The sequence below is a fragment of the Crocuta crocuta genome, unplaced genomic scaffold, assembly GCF_008692635.1.
Source record: "Crocuta crocuta isolate KB4526 unplaced genomic scaffold, BGI_CrCroc_1.0 scaffold204, whole genome shotgun sequence".
NCBI classification, from domain to species: Eukaryota; Metazoa; Chordata; class Mammalia; order Carnivora; family Hyaenidae; genus Crocuta; species Crocuta crocuta.
In genome coordinates this window covers 1,445,774-1,453,266 of record NW_027529603.1, presented here as the reverse complement: position 1 = coordinate 1,453,266, position 7,493 = coordinate 1,445,774, and the positions used below count along the sequence as shown (strand labels likewise).

Here is a 7,493-nt window from a genome sequence, read left to right as displayed (position 1 = left end):
GCCTGGAGTAAATGATCTCTGACAACCTTTTCAGAATTAAGGGTCTGGATATATTCTTTTATAACTATGGACTTCAGCAGCTTTTATGCTCTTGTAAGAAAAATACAATACTTCATTCATATACTTAGTTACGAGAGCATATAAACACACGTAATCACTTGTTGAGTCTATGATTCAGTAAGTATACAGAGCCCACACCCACTTTTTAAATGCTTACTATTTAACACTAGTAACTATTTCACTCTACAAGTAGCCAATACAATATAATTGGTTAACTTGTATTTTATACAAAGAAGCTAAACATAATACCATGGGCTACGAATCTGATCCAAGAGAAAATAATCACAAACATAATTTTTCTGTTCTTCCAAGTCTTCATACTCAGTGGATTACATCATTCTGTTAGACTCATGTGAAATCTGAATGGTTTTTCCCATGGAAACAAAGAACTAACAGAGCCTTGTTCACCAAACTTGAGAACTTGTACCTCAAAGGGAATATTGTACAGTACCAAGAGAACAAACAATATAAAGATGGCACAACTTCATAGAAGCAGCTGATCCTCCTTCTGATGTATCCTCAGAAGGTCAACAGTAGCCTAATGATAAGTCACAATGCCTACGTCACTCACCTCCCTTCATTTCATCACGCATTTTATCATCTTATGTGATCCCAAGAAGGGGGAGTACAGGACAGTAAGATACTTTGAGAGAGAGACCACATTCACATAATTGCTCTATTTTATTATTAGTTATTTTTGTTAATTTCTTACTGTGCCTAATTTAGAAATTAAAATTGATCGTACATGGCCAGGTACATAGGGCACCTGCCTGGCTCTGTTGGTAGAGCATGTAACTCTTGATCACAGGGTTGTCAGTTTGAGCTCAATGCTGGGTGTAGAGATAACTTAAAAAATATTTTTTAAATGAATAAATAAAATTGATCATACATACATATAAGAAAAACCTTACTACAGATCTTCTTCAACTTATGATAAAGTTATATCTCAATTTCATAAATTGAAAAAAATCCTAAGTCCTTAGTAGGTTAATACACCTAACCTACTAAACACCATAGTTTAGCTCAACCTACCTTAAATGTGCTCACAACACTTACATTAGCATACACTTGGGCAAAATAATCTAACACAAAGTCTATTTTATAATCAAGTGTTCAATACTGCATGTAATTTATTGAATACTGTATTGAAAGTGAAAACAGCTGTATAGATACAAAATGCTTATAAGTGTATCAGTTGTTTACCCTCATGATCACATGGCTGACTCAGCATCATAAGAGAGTATCATACCATAACCTGGGAAAAGATCACAATTCAAAATTCAAAGTATGACTTCTACTGAATACATATTGCTTTCACATCACAAAGCCAAATTATTGTAATCAAATCATTACAAGTTGGAGACCATCTGTATATAAAGAGTTCACTACTATCCAGTTTCAGGCATCCACTGCGGGTCATAGAACATATCCCCTTGAGGATAAGGTGGGGGGAACTACTGTACACAGCAGAATCTTCCTTCTATATTTTACAACTGAGAAACCTTAATCTGAAATAATATTTAATAAAAAGACATAAAAAACACACAGATCTTTTCATTAATCTTAGGTGCTTTGTATGTATCAAAATGGGTTGTAACTTCTGTCAATAACAAAACATATTCTTCTTACTGAAAAGATTAATGTAAAAAATTAAATGGTACAGTGGAGTGAATCTAGGAAGGTTATTATAAGGATTAAATAAGATAATATAATACACGGGGCACCTCAGTGGCTCAGTCGGTTAAGCGTCTGACTTCGGCTCAGGTCATGATCTCACCATTTGTGGGTCCGAGCTCCGTGTTGGGCTCTGTGCTAACAACTCAGAGCCTGAAGCCTGCTTCAGATTCTGTGTCTCCCTTTCTGCTCCACCCCTGCTCATGCTCTCTCTCTCTCTCTGAAAAATGAATAACATTAAAAAAATTTTTTAACTCAAAAAAAAAAAATTTTTTTTAGCTCATTTTTAATGTTTTTTTATTTTTAAGACAGAGAGAGAGCATGAGCATGGGAGGGGCAGAGAGAGAGGGAGACACAGAATCTGAAGCAGGCTCCAGGCTCTGAGCTGTCAGCACAGAGCCCAATGTGGTGCTCGAACCCACGAGCTGTGAGATCATGACCTGAGCCAAAGTCAAACGCTTAACCGACTGAGCCACCCAGGAGCCCCTATTTTTTTTTTTAAGTTTGTTTATTTTGAGTTTGTTTGAGAGAGAGTGTGCATGTGAGCAGGGGAGGGGCATAAAGAAAGGAAGACAGAATCCCAAGCAGGCTCTGCACTGCCAGCATAAAACCCGACTTGAGACTTGAACCCACAACTCAGATCATGACCGGAGTTGAAACCAAGAGCCAGACACTTAACCAACTGAGCCATTCAGGTGCCCCTGAAACTCGTTTATTTTTATATTGACTTATGACTTTCAGGCAATCAAATGTAAAATTCTCTATAAAGGTTAAAGATATGATTTCAGCATACTTACGTACTAAATCTTTTGCAACTCCCCTGGAAAATATCAAAACTCTACCATCCTTCAAAGAATAAGAAAATATTCACTAAGTTACTTCCACCATCACATGAAGTTGAGAAAAGTTTTAAAAAGAATGAGGATACTGGCATATACTAATTTAGACTAAAAAAAGAAAATCACAGCACATTACTAAAACTTTAACATAGTGGACCATTTCCATTTTACAAAATATATACATAGTACTACCTTTTCATATCCATGTTGAATAGAGATATAAATTCTACCAGGTTACTGGAACAAAGTTACTTAGTAATAATATCCCAGTAATGCCTGGGTGATAGGTAGGTAGGTAGGTAGGTAGGTAGACAAAACAGGCAAACTTCTGTGTCTTTAAAAGAAAAAAAAAAAAAAGGGCACCTAAGTGGCTCAGTAGGAAGCATCCAACTTTGGCTCAGGTCATGATCTCAGTTCAGGAGTTTGAGCCCAAATTGGGCTCTGTGCTGACAGCTCAGAGTCTGGTTGAGATTCTGTGTCTCCCTCTCTCTCTCTCTGCCCCTCCCCAACTCATGCTCTGTCTCTGTCTCTCAAAAATAAACATTAAAAAAAAATTTTTTTAAGAAACTTCAACATGTGAACTATATGCAATATAGAATTACTTCGAATATAAATGTAAGCATAAACCTTAAAATTTTTCACCTCCCAATACATTTTTGTCAACTGCGTATCACAATGCACAAATTATCTATGTACAAACCAGCTAAATTACCTATAATGTAAGTAGTGTATATGATTTTCAGGAAAATGGGAAATACTGGCACCAAAAGCAACACAGTTTGGAAACCTGCTTGTAGCACAACAAAGCCATAGTTGATCAGACCCACTTTAAAAATCAGAACACCACTGACTTCAAATAAGAAAGCATCAATTCTGAGGTGCTTAGGTGGCTCAGCTGGTTGAGCACCCAACTCTTGATTTCAGCTAAGGTCATAATCTCATGGTTCATGAGATCAAGCCCTGAATTGAGCCCGGTTGCGAATCTCTCTCTGCCCCTCCCCCACTCACGCTGGTGAGAGCTCTCTCTACTCTCTGACAAAAATTAATAAATACAGGGTGCCTGGGTGGCTCAGTCGCTTAAGCATCTGACTCTTGACTTCAGCTCAGGTCATAACCTCATGGTTCACGAGTTGAAGGCCAATACTAGTATCTCTGCTGTCAGTGCAGAACCCACTTCAGATCCACTGTCCCTCTCTCTCTCTTCAGCCCCCCATCCATGCACAAGCACTCGCAAAAATAAATGGATAAAACCTTAAATCCTGAGTCCAAGCCCCATAACAGGCTACACCCTGACAGCAGAGGCCTGCTTGGGTTTCTCTCTCTCCCTATCTCCTTCTGCTCCTCCCCCACTCACTCTTTCCCTCAAAACACATACATAATATTTTAAAAAAGAAAGTACCAGGGGCACCTAGGTGGCTCAGTCAGTTAGGTGGCCAACTTCGGCTCAGGTCATGATTTCACAGTTCATCAGGTCATGATCTCACTGTTCATCACTTCAAGCCCAGAGTCAGGCTGTGTGCTGACAACTCAGAGCCTGGAGCCTGCTTCGGATTCTCTGTCTTCCTCTTTCTCTCTCTCTGTCCCTTCCCCTCTTGTGCTCTCTCTCTCAAAAATAAATAATAAACATTTAAAAAAAAAAAAAGCACCAATTCATTTCTAAATAACTAACAGGGGTATACCTGGTAGCTCCATCAGTTGAATGAATGACTTCTGATTTCAGCTCAGGCCATGATCCCAGGGTTGTGGGATCAAGCCCCAAGTCAGGCACCATGCTGAGCATTGAGGCTGCTTAAGATTCTCTCTTCAGGGTGCCTGGGTGGCTCAGTCGGTTAAGTGGCCAACTTCGGCTCAAGGCATGATCTTGCAGTTCATGAGTTCGAGCCCCACGTTAGGCTCTGTGCTGACAGCTCAGAGCTTGCTTCAGTTTCTGTGTCTCCCACTCACTGCCCCTCCCAAACTCACACTCGGTCCGTCTCTCTCTCTCCCTCAAAAGTAAATAAACATTTAATAAATGTTTAACTTAAAAAAAAAAAAGATTCTCTTGCTCCTTTCTCTCTCTCTCTGGTTCTGCCCCACTTGGACACACACACTCTCTCTCTCAAAATAAATTAACAGGTGCCTGGGTGGCTCAGTTGATTAAGTGTCCAACACTGGCTCAGGTCCAACATAATCTCATGGTTCGTGAGTTCAAGGCCTGCACTAGGGTCTCTAATGTCAATGTAGAGCCTGCTTCAGATCTACTGTCCCCCTCTCTCTCTCTGCCCCGCTCCCTCCCCACACATGCAAAAGCACTTGGTCTCTCAAAAATAAATGGATAGACCTTAAAAAAAAATAAAACAAAAACAAAAGAGAAAAATAAAATCTAAAGGTGATTCTTTACAAAGGTCAATTAAATTGATAAACCCGCTGGGCAAGGCTTATTAGAAGAAAAAAAAAGAAAGAAAACTACTGCTATCAGGAATGAGAGGGACCATACAGATCCTACAAAGATTAAAACAAGATACCATGGGGCACCTGGGTGGCTCAGTCGGTTAAGCGTCTGACTTCGGCTCAGGTCATGATCCACGGTTCGTGGGTTCGAGCCCCGCATCGGGCTCTGTGCTGACAGCCAGCTCAGAGCCTGGAGCCTGTTTCGGATTCTGTGTGTCCCTCTCTCTCTGACCCTCCCCTGCTCACGCTGTCACTGTCTCTCTGTCTCTCTCTCTCAGAAATAAAAAACATTAAAAAAAAATTAAAACAGGATACCATATCAAAACAATTTTATGCCAAGTCTGGCAATTTGGCTGAAATGAACCAATTTCTTAAAAACCACAAACTGCCCCAAAGATCACTTCAGAAGAAACAGAAATAGCCCTATACCTATTAAAGAAATTAGATTCGTAATTTAAAACCTCATCATAAAGAAAACTCACGGGGTACCTGAGTGGCTCAGTCAGTTAAGCGTCCAACTTTGGCTTAGGTCATGATCTCACAATTCACGGACTCGAGCCCTGTATCAGGCACTGTGCTGACAGCTCAGAGCCTGGAGCCTACTTCAGATTCTGTGTTTCCCTTTCTCTCTCTGCCCCTCCCCAGCTTGTGCTGTCTCTCTCCCTCTCTCAAAAATAAATAAAACACTTAAAAAAAAAAAAAACCCACCACTCAGGACCCAGATTGTTTTACTGGTGAAATTTTCCAAGCACTTGAGGAAAAAAATACCAATTCTGCACAAATGCTTCCAGAAAAATGATGAGAAAAGAGTACATCCCAACTCCTATAAGAATTATGAAAACATTACCTTGACACCAAAACAGCCAAAGATATTATAAGAAGAGAAAATTATAGAATATCCCTCATGAACATAAATGCAGAAATTCTCAACAAAATTTTAGCAACTCAAACCTAAGAATATATAAAGACAATAATATATATAGCATGATGAAGTGGGGTTTTTCCCAGGAATGCAAGATTGGTTAAAATATCTTAAAAAAAAAATCTATGAAATTAACAAACTAAAAAAGAAAAACTATGATTGTTCTTAATAAGCACAGAAAGACCAAAACTGAAAAAATTTAATACTCATTCCTAAAAAAAAAAAAACTTTCAGCAAACTAAGAATAAAAAGGAACTTCCTCAATTTGATAAAGGGCACCTATTAAAAAAAAACAAAAAACCTTACAGTTAACATCATACCTAACATTAAAAGATATTTTCCTTAAGTTCAGGAAAGGATGAAGTCAAGGATGTCCACTTTCATCACATCTATTTAGCATTGTATTAGAGGTTCTAGCCAGTGCAATAAGACAAGAAAAATAAGTAAAAGGCTTCCAGATTGGAAAAAGACAAGTTTTACTTGTCTTTATTCATAGACCGCATGGTCTGTAGAAAATCTACTGGAATCTACAAAAGAGTACTAAAATACAATAGTTTAGCAAGATTGGAGACTCTAAGATCAATACATAACAGTCAACTGCATGTTTATTTTATTTATTTATTAGAGAGAGAGAAAGCTTGGCAGGNACAGGGGGGAGCGGGGGAGAGAGAGTAAAGGGAGGGAGGGGGGAAGAGAAGGGAAGGGGGAGAGAGAGGGAGGGAGGAAGAATTTAATAAGCAGGTTCCACACTCAGCATGGAGCCTGATACGGGGCTTGATCGCACAACCCTGGGATCATGACCTAACCCAAAATCAAGAGACAGATGCTCAACAGAATAAGTAACCCAGGCACCCCTGAACTTATTATTTTAAAAATGTTTGTAGGGGTACCTGGCTGGCTCTATCAGTACAGCATGTGACTCCTGATCTTAGGGTTGTGAGTTCAAGTGTGTAGAGCCTACTTAAAAAAATAAAAAACTTTTTAAATTGTAAAATAAATAAAAATGTTTGTAGACACGAGGACACTATCAATGAGCATCCCTAGCACCCACATTTTGACCTCTTGGTATCACTTCTGTGTTAATTCTTAGAGAAATGGTCATTTTCACATGTACAGAAATAATCTGTAAGATTAACCAGTGCCATCTATTGTGTATGAAAGAAATCTTTCAAATATTTTTTTTAACATTTATGTTTTTTTTGAGAGAAAGAGCACGAGTGGGGGACAGGCAGAGAGAGAGGAAGACACAGAATCCAAAGCAGGCTCTAGGCTCTGAGCTGTCAGCACAAAGTCTGGTGCAGGGCTTGAACCCAGGAACTGTGAGATCATGACCTGAGCCAAAGTCAGACGCCCAACCAACTGAGCCATCTGGGCACCGCTATATTTCAAAGATTTATAGTTCATGGGGTGCCCAAGTGGCTCAGGCAGAAGAGCCTGGGGTTGTGAGTTCAAGCCCCATGTTGGGTGTAGAGATTACTTAAATAAAACTTTTTTAAAAATTATAGTTCAGGGGCGCCTGGGTGGCTTAGTCGGTTAAGCGTCCGACTTTCGCTTAGGTCATGATCTCG

The 7,493-nt window shown here is 39.3% G+C and overlaps 1 protein-coding gene across 3 annotated transcripts in view; it reads right to left on the bottom strand.

Annotated features, from left to right (window-relative positions):
- The window catches only part of UBAP1 (ubiquitin associated protein 1), a 55,275-nt gene that overhangs the window by 41,183 nt on the left and 6,599 nt on the right, over positions 1-7,493 (bottom strand). Inside the window, exon 2 of one of the 3 annotated variants that reach the window (XM_077761891.1) lies at positions 1,838-1,954. The exons of the other annotated variants lie outside the window; for them this stretch is intronic. The gene's annotated coding sequence lies outside the window, so the exon portion shown is untranslated. The remainder of the gene's footprint in view (positions 1-1,837; positions 1,955-7,493) is intronic. 3 annotated transcript variants of the gene reach the window in all.